We start from the raw sequence: 10,030 nt of genomic DNA, 5'->3' as shown, positions 1-10,030 counted from the left end.
GTGGAGGATTTTATGATACTCTTTTTTGTAGGGGTGCTAGGAGTTGCTTCCATATCCAATGGTTTAAACAACAAAATATTACTCTGTCCACTACTCTTCATCTCTTAGGTTGTCCATTTGCACTTAAATTCTAGCTAATGCCTTGTGGAAATAAATGTTTTTAAAATTTGATTTGTAGATATCTATTCACACAAAACTTTAATTGATGTGTATTAATTTTTAGAAAATTGAAGAAGCTTTGAAAAAGGGATATGATATTTTGAGTAGTGGGATAGTGTTGAAAGATGAACTGGAGTATTAGCTGATTGTTGATTGTAATGCTTTGTTATTTGATATTGAGAATGAAATTTTTATTATTCATAACTTCATTTGGGACCATTATAGTCTGAATTCTCTTGAGTTAGAACCTCTTATACACCACCCAATTGATTGCACTTGAGTTGTAAAGAAAATTGGAAATGGTGTTGACCTAACCTAGGTTGATCATGAAGGTCCTTTACCTTCTTCCATTACATTGGTCATTTCTATCATGACATCTACTACTAGTGGGAAGCCTTTATTAGAGGAAAACCTTCAAAAAAAATTGGATGCTTGTGACAAATCTCTTGCACTTGATGTAGAAAAATAAAAAGTTTTGGATTTTGTGGAGAGTAGGATGGGCTACATTGCCTTCAATATATTTTCCGTCATGGGCAGTATAGTTGCAACAAAACTAATGGGCACTGCTAGAGGTCTCTTTGAATGAATGGATCTATTATTAATATCTTCCTCAATTTGAATATTTAGCATAACCAATGCCTTAGGCAAAGGATCCTTACACCTAATGAATTTCCACACACTAATTCTAGGGATAAAGGTTGTGTCCAAGAAATTTAACAACTTTCGATGGTTTGTAGAAGATAGGCATTGTGCCCAAGCAAGAAGAAAGGCAAGGAATATCTCCAATCAAGAATAGAGTTAACGAATTCTTTCCATCTCGGTACACCTATAGCAACAAGGTCTAACATCAAATAAAGTCATCAATGATTCTTACATTCCTTTTTCTGCTTAATTTCCTTCCTATCACTCATCCACATAATTTACCAACTTAAATGCCCTCCCTCATGACCATTAATAAAAATTTTAACACATAGAGAGAAACATGAAACCTCACATCTAGTGAGTGGGGACCAAGATTTTCTTAATCAATATTGAGTCTAAACGTTTTAGGTATCTAATAAGAGAAGACATCAATTTCCTTAATCAATTTTCATCTTTCTAAGGATGCCCTTCAATGAGCCTAGAATCTTCATGTTTGAAAAAAATGTTGGCAATAAATCCACACAAAGGAGTAAAACTTTCACTCAGGATAAAGAAGAATACACCAAAACATTTTGAACATATGAAACTTGATGAGTGATAGGAAGGAAATTAAGCCAAGAACAACCCAATTTCCTTTCTATCAGTCCATACTTCCTATAATACAAATTAAAATGCGTCTACTAGAATTTCTCAAGGTTTTAGAGAATTCCAACCATGGGAAATGTTAGTAGACACCATTTTGTAACATCTACCCCAGTACTAGCCAACAAATAGGTAGATTACAAAAACATTTATTGTAATAAAAAATAGATTGCTAGGACCTTCAAACAAAAGAAAAAAGAAAGTAATAAATATGCATAAATTAATTCTAAACACCAAAACACTAGATGTATCACTTTTATATCAAATCCATTCCATTTGCTCTAAAATGTTAGCATTTTCATGAATTCATTTGCATTTGTACTCCCAAAAACTTGCACCCTCTACAACGTTGACTTGAAGGGATTTAACAACTCATTATCCAAATAACTAAACCAAATCCTTCTCATTGGTAACCTCCTTGTGACTTCTAACCACTTTTACAACTTCATGGACAAGAAAATTGCAAGATTGCAAAATTGTCAATGTGCATTTTATGCAAAATTGATAATTTTTTCATTTTTGCACATTAGACTTCATGAGGCTAAACATCATGGCTCCAAGTAAACCATGGAAGTTATTTAGACCATTTTTAGGTCATTTCCATTCCTACCCACCCTTGTACACTTAACTAGCCCTCTAAGACAACTTTTAGCACTTTTGGACCTAATTGACAACATTTTGCCAATGCAACATTTTGACATCAAGTTGCCTATAATGCATTACATTGTTTCTTTACATGCATAAGGACACCCAACTAGTGACTTCATTAATTATAAGTCTTTCCAAGACTCTTATTTTCTTGTTAACCACCTATCCTAGGTGCTACTACACCACTCAGTTAATTGCTGAAACCTTCTTGTGATTACCTCACTCTCGAAGACTAGATAGAGTTTTCTACCATCGGGAAAGAGTTAAAGTGAAGCTTTAGAAAATTTATGGGCCTCTTCCAAGGAATTATTGTAGGGAAGAGAATATGAAGGTAGAGATCATATTCCATGGTGCATATCTTTTGATTCCTCAAAAAGAGGTAGTAGCAATTTAATTCTTCTTACTAAAGTTAAGCAATCCTTCTTCTAGGTTTTCCTATAATAATCAATCTAAACTATTTCACTTACCAATTTTATCAATGATTGGCATTGATGATGAGGAGGAAGTGGTAGAATTTTTGGTGACACAAAAAGGATATCTTGTTCTTGGAGCATTTTCACATTGAAGTTGTGATTTAGAAATTTTGATGTCGCATCTACTGATGAAGAAGAAGAATGAGAGGAATATACCATTTTAGGTTCATCAACTATCTTCCAAAAAGATGCTCATTTTATTGATTCATTCATATTCCAAAATGTTCCAACTCCTCCTTTCAAACCTTTACCTCTTTTATATGATAATACTATTAAAGTGAATAATTTACATAGAACCTAGCAAACCTTACCACTTGTTATCAAGATCAAATAAAATGTATTAAGCATATTTGTGTGATAATATTGAAGTCAAGTTTATGGCTCAATAGCTCACCTGGATAGTCAACATTATGAGTGTAGTTATAATGTTGTTAAATTCCAATTGAATTAACATTATTGGGACAATGTTTTGGTATATAATGTATGAAGTTACATTTGATTTGATTGTTAGGAAAAAAATATAGTCCAATTTTCTCTATTGTCCAAAAATTTGTACACATTAATCTACTTACATTTACTATTCTTATTCATGTTATGCTAACTTATACATGCTTAACAAGCTTCATGAATCCAATGGTTAATCATTTGGTTGAGCTAACTATTCCATTCACATGATTGTTAAAGAAGGATGTGCACTTCAAATTGGGAGGTGAATGCTAGGGGTATTTTAATTCCATAAAGAAAAACTTGCTAATCTGTCCATGTTGATGTATACTATGTAAGATAGGCCCTTTATGTTTTTAGCATTGCACAATGATTTAGCAACTTTATTAGCTTAGTATGATAACAAGGGAAAGTAAATTTTATTATTATACTATTCATGTTCTTGTCGAGTATAACTCTCATAACCTTTCCATGCAAAAACAATGTCTTGCTATAGTTTTCACAACACAAAAGTTGAGGCACCACCTTCTGCAAACAAAAAATTGCATCCTCACTAAGAACAATTTTCTTATGATTTATTTTCCAGAGCTGATATTTGAGGGAGATTAATAGAGTGGGTGATGTGTCTTTTTGGGTTCAACCTCAAGTTTGCAACATAAAGTTCATTCAAGGGAATTGAGAACATTTCACATTTCCAATTCCCTCACTTAAAACATTTCCCATATTCAATTTTTTAAAAAAATTGAGAACTTTCTCATAATCAATCATGACCATATTTAGGATATGTATTTCAATGGATGAAGGTGTCAAACTAGTTTTGGAGCAGGTGTTATTTCAATCTCACCTAAAGGAAAACTAGTTCCTTGTTCTTTTTGTCTTGATTTTTATGAACATATGTGGGTGTGAAGGAGCTAAGAATCAATAGGATAAGGTTAACTCACATGACTAATGCACATGATGTACTTCGACATCCATGTGTAATATATTTGGTAAGTTTTGATTTGCAGTACTCATGGTGTATGCAACTTCTTACTTGTATCATACACCAAGAAAATTCTTACTACTTCAAGTCTAGCAATAGAGGCAAATGTTTCCTCATAGTCTATGCCTTCTTTTTGTGAATATCCTTTGCATACCAATCTTTATTTATTCCTCACAACCTCACCTTGTTCATTCATTTTAATTTTGAATACCCATTTAGTTTCTATAATATTCTTGTCTTTAGGTCTAGGAACCAATTCCCATGTCTTATTCTTTATAATTTGATCTAGTTCTTCCTTAATTTCTTGAATCTAATGATCATCCTTTCATGCCTCATCTACACTCTTTGGTTCAACATGAGAAATCAAGCACAATTCTTCATGTACTATATCTCTTTCCATAACTTTGGTGTCTTTGCTTCCAATAACCACACTCCAATGTGGACAATTTATCAATACTAGGCAACAATAGGATAGATTGGGTAGCCACTTCTTGTTTCAATCTTTCAAAGGCTTTTTTGCCTTTGATGGTGTCTAACACTGGTGCATAATTACCACTAAAATTCCTTATGAACTTCCTATAAAATTGGGCTAACCCATGAAAACTTCTCACCTCTATCCCTGTGGTTTGTGTTAGAAAGTTCAAGATAGTCTCCACCTTACTTGGATCCATCTTCAATGAACCTTGTAATACTGAAAAACCTAGGTATGCAAGTTCTTTCTTGAGGAATTCACACTTTTCCAAGTTGATTTACAACTTCTCCTCATGCAACTTCTTGAGTATAGTCTCCAAGTTTTCTAAATCCTCCTTCTTTGTCTTGTTGAAGATGAGTATATCATCCAAGTATACCACCACAAATCTTCCAGTGTAGTCTTTAAGCACTTCATTCATGAGCCTCATCATTTTTAAACCCAAATAGCATAACCTTCCATTCATATAACCTTTCAGTTGTCTTGAATGTTGTTTTACATTCATTTCCCTCTTGAATCCTAATCTAATGGTAGCCACTCTTTAAGTCCAACTTAGTGAAATACCTAGATCCTCCTATACAATCCATCAAATCCTGAATCCTAGGTATAGGAAACCTATATTTGGTTATGATCATATTAATAGCCCTAGAATTTTTACAAAGCCTCCACTTACCACCTTTCTTGGGTGCCAATACCACTAGTACTACACAAGGACTTATGCTTTTCTTTAACAATCCCTAGTCTAGAAACTCTTGCACTTGTCTAGCCACTTCTTGGTTATGCTCTGGAGTGAGCTTATTGGCTACCTTGTTATGTAATGAGGTTCCTAGGATAAAATCAATTTGATCACTAATGGACCTCATAGGAGGTAGTGTTTTTGGTGTCCCATCACTAATAATATCTTTGAACTTACCAAGAAAATTTTGTACCTCCTCTGGTATAGGTGTTGACATGGTCTTCTTTCCTTCCTTAGGTTATACCATGATAGCATATCCTTTACCACCTTGTTGTAGGATGTTGAAAAATGCCTTGCCAGTACTCAACAAAATACTAGGGGTCTTTGATTGTGGTTCTTCATCCTCCATCAATGATTGTATTTTGAATATCCTACCATCCTTCTCAAAAGAAAATGGTATTCTCCTTCCCATCATAGATGATATCTTTTTCATACTACCATGGTCTTCCCAATAGGATATGACATGCATCCTTGGGCAAGACATCACAAATTAACTTGCCCTTATATCCACCAATAGATAGTTTCACCCATGTTTGTTCATTCACAAGGACAGTTTGCCCTTATTCCAACCATGTCACCCTATATGGGTTGGTATGGGGTATCTTCTCAAGTTTGAGCTTCTTTACTACTTCTTCAAATATTATCTTATATGTGGATCCTAAATCCACATTAACCTTGCAAAATTTTTCAAGTATTTTGTACCTTATTCTAAATAAAGCTCTCCTTTGGTTTGGTTCCTCCTTCATAGGTAGTCCAACCAAAACCCTCCTAAATATTACGTTCTCCCTCATTTCTAACTTAGTGTGATTGATCTCAAGTGACTTGACACTTGATGTGTCTTCTTGAGCATATCCAATCCTTTTCTCATTGTTAGGAGAGGATGCCTTCTCAGGGCTCCTATAAGAAGGATGTCCCATCTATCCACAACTATAGCATTTCATGTTATAAAAGTATGAATTACTTGTACTTGAACTTCTCCCTCTACTAGAAGCTCCTTGAGATCCTTTACCTCTTCCATGGCCTCCTCTTGGAGTGGTTTTAGTCCCATGCTCTATAGCTTTGGACTCCCCTTGGTTTTTATGCTCAATCCCTCTACCTTGGCAACCACCTCTATGACCTCTCTGATCTCTCCCTCCACCTCTACCTTTGGATGACTAATCATGCTTTCATTTTTTCTTTTCTTCAATCTTCATAGCTAATTGATAGCATTGATGTACTATTCTATGACTGAGAAGATTCATCTCTTCTTGAATGTTCCATTTTAGGCCACTAATGTATGTAGCTACCTTAAGGTTTTCATCCTCTGCCTCATTTGACCTCATGTAAAACTTTTGAAATTTCTTTGTGTAGGAACTTACATCAAGATCCCTTTGCCTTAGATTCTGCCTCTTTTGGTGTAACTAAATTTTATAATCCTTTGGCATATATGCATCTCTTACCTTAAGAACCATCCCTTTCCATGAAGAGATTGGTTTCTTACCTTCTTTTCTCCCTCTACCTAAATGAACTTCAACCATGTCAAAGTTGAGCCTCTCAATCTTGATTTTTCCACCCTAACCTTTGTGCCTCAGTGACTCCATCACATTCAAAATGGTTTTCCATTCCCTCTATCCAGTCCTTGAATAGATCTAGTTCCATCTTTCCACTAAACAATGGAATTCCTTCAAGTTCCTTCCCACTCATAACCTTCAATGCCTTCAAGAAAGGCTCTTCTATGAGAATAGGGTCTGATGTAGGGACCTCGTCCTCTACATCAACCTCTAGTTTCTTCCAATCAACTTTATCCTTAACTTCATTAGTCTTTTCTTCCACCTAATCCAAATTATCCTCTAGTTGGGCTAATCTCTCTCTAAGAGATTTTTTTTTTCCTCTTTCTCACTCACGTTCTTTGGTAAATCTGCATTTGTCACCATTGTAGTTTCTCCTGCTGATTCCTTAGTATGGAATATGTATCCACAAGCCTAATATTTTGAGACTCTGATACTAATCTAATAGGCAGATTGGATGAACTAATCACTGACTCATGCTCATGGTCTTCTTAAATATTTCTAGGGTGTCTTTCTCTCCTACCCTAGCACCTATAAGACCCTTTTTCACTAGGATCCCCTGGTATCCTTAAGACAACCTACCTGCCAATAAGTTTTGTATGCTCATTCCACTTCTTGTTGCATTCTTTCTCACTTGCCAAAGCCCTTAAACCATCTCTAAAGGCCTAAATCATCCATATGCTTCAGCCAACCTTGCAGAGATGTGGAGGTGTTCCAAGGGACTTCAATGCAATTAATTAGGTGTGTTATATATCCCTCCTAGTGATGCAGGAGCATCCAATGGTGTAAGGACAATCTTGTATCACCTAAACATATGCTTAGTGTCAGTTTCTATTTAATGTGTTAGTATTTTTTGATACCTATTTGGGCAAAATAGATATTCCAACTCTCATAGTTCCACTACTGGTTTTTTGGGTTAGTTTTTTTAGCACCTTGGGATACATACCAATGTAGAAAATAGGTTATTTTGTAATTGAACCATAATTATGGTGAGTTATAGGGTGTAATTTGGAGGGATGATTATACTTGTAATTTAAAGCATTTTGGAAAAAGAATCAGGTCAAAAGACTTTATAATTTGAAAGTTATTACAATTTTAAGTTGCCTGGAGACCCCCGTAAGAGCGCTTCAAAATTAGATTTGAGCATTGAACAACCTCATACAAGACTAAAAAAGGGGGGAAAAGCTAAGCTGATCCATAGGGATATAGAGCACTTTGAGAGCTTTTTGAATAGGTAAATGGTTTGTCAATCAGAGTCTCGGATCAAAAGTTACGCCTCCCGAAAGTTGTACTATCATTTTTGGGTTCTTCTAATTTTACACCAACTTCTGACATGTCTTTTGGAACCTTCTACTTCAATGGTGGATGCCAAATGACATATTCTAAAATCTATTCCTAATCCTAAACCTAATTCAGGTTGCTTAATGTCATTTATGGAATTGTAAAGGTAGTTTTGGGTAGAATTTAGAGAAGGTACTGTGAGAAGGGTTTTTCTCCAGAATTCAATAGCATTGTAAGCACATAGGGTATGTTGTGAGTCTATTTTCATTGTAGTGAACGTAATAGGATATCATTTATGATAATAATATTCTCCTTTTCCTATTGTGTTCATTTTGTCTTGGGTTGTGTGCTCATCACCTAGTCTAGTTTCTTATCCGATCTCACAAAATTCCCTTGTTAGGTCTATTAGCCATATTAAGTCTCCTACTCTAAGAAAATAGGGTTTTTCTTCTATGCCTTCAAAAGGAACCCTAACATATTTTCTAGGTTTCTTGGTTCCTTAGCCATCCCCTTAAATATTTTTGGAGTCTTGAGGTCATATCCTTAGATCCTAGAAGGTTGATTGGTTAGGTAAGATGCTTTGAACCAATTTTCCATTGATTTTATTCACACTAATAATTCATGACATTATTATCTTATATATGAATATTTAAGTGTAAGCATCAACATAAATGTAAATGTCTCCATAGACACTCAATACTTTTAGTAACTTACCATATTATTAATCTACCATACTTAGGAACGTGCTCTTTTTTCACTTACCTTGTTATATCATATCCCTCCACCTTGTATTAGGATCTCTTTGCATACATATATGTTTTGACTTATTCCTTATTATGTGATTTTCAAACTTTCGTGATCACCTTTTATAATATAGGGTAAGAGAGTTTCCTCCCTCCCTATCCATGTTTTATGCCATGTATCTACTTGTAATGTGGACCAATGTGACTTTTGTAGGTGGTTAGGGTTTACTTAGACTTAACACTCTCCAATTGTCTTATTTATTTATTTGATTAATATTATTACTCAAATTTTATTATTTGTATAAATTATTAATAATATAATTATTAATAAAAGTGGCAAGTCACTAATATATTTTATATTTTATTAATATTAATACCTGGTTTGATGGCTCATGGAGGAAAGAATCAATGAAGAAAAATTGCATATGAGTCATCCCATGTCCTATAACTTAGTATTCTTGATTCTAAAAAATGCTTATCATCCTAGGCTATAATGAGCCCATGAAATGTTACATATAAAAAATACCTAGTAAAAATATACCATAATCTAATCATCCTAAGCTACATATAATGAACCCTTAGTTGGGAGCGTTTCCCATGAGCCATAAAAAATTGACACATTATATACTTAGATTACAAAATATATGATTAAGAGTAATGTTTCTCCATCCATTATTATTGCTTCTTCTAACATTAAACTTTTTCATATTGTTTACAAGTTTACGAATTCATTGAATTTTCAATATCTAGTTGTGCATCCCAAATTATTACAATTGTAACATGTAATAATAGAGTTCTCATACCTTGGTCCATTCTGATCTACTTGTAGTCTATAGTATTTAACTATGTGTCCAAAATTGTTACACTTGTCTCTATTACTCTGCACAATCTGTCAAAAAAGTGAGAATGTTGACATCAATGATAAACCAAGTCATGAATACAACACATAATCACTCAATCATCTCTCCAAACATACTAGAGACATCCTTAACAATTGTCCTTAATTATTCAAGCCAACAGAAAAATACGAGCTCCTAGAAACTAAAATGCAAGATTCAAAGAAAATAAAATAAGACTATCTATAATAGAATGCACTTTTAGAAAATTAAATCTAAAGAAAATGAAAAAGGAAAAAGCTTAAAATTTTTGAAATTTTTACTTACAAAATGCAAAAGTATTGAACCTAGTGTCGCAAATGAAATAAGAATGTGAACTTTATAATGAAGGTTTTCTTTGTCCACTGTTGTAGCAAAATAATGTGTAT

Source organism: Cupressus sempervirens, chromosome 9, assembly GCF_028749045.1.
Source record: "Cupressus sempervirens isolate cs-2001-9-10 chromosome 9, ASM2874904v1, whole genome shotgun sequence".
In the NCBI taxonomy this organism is placed as follows: domain Eukaryota; kingdom Viridiplantae; phylum Streptophyta; class Pinopsida; order Cupressales; family Cupressaceae; genus Cupressus; species Cupressus sempervirens.
Note: the sequence above shows the minus strand (reverse complement) of the source record.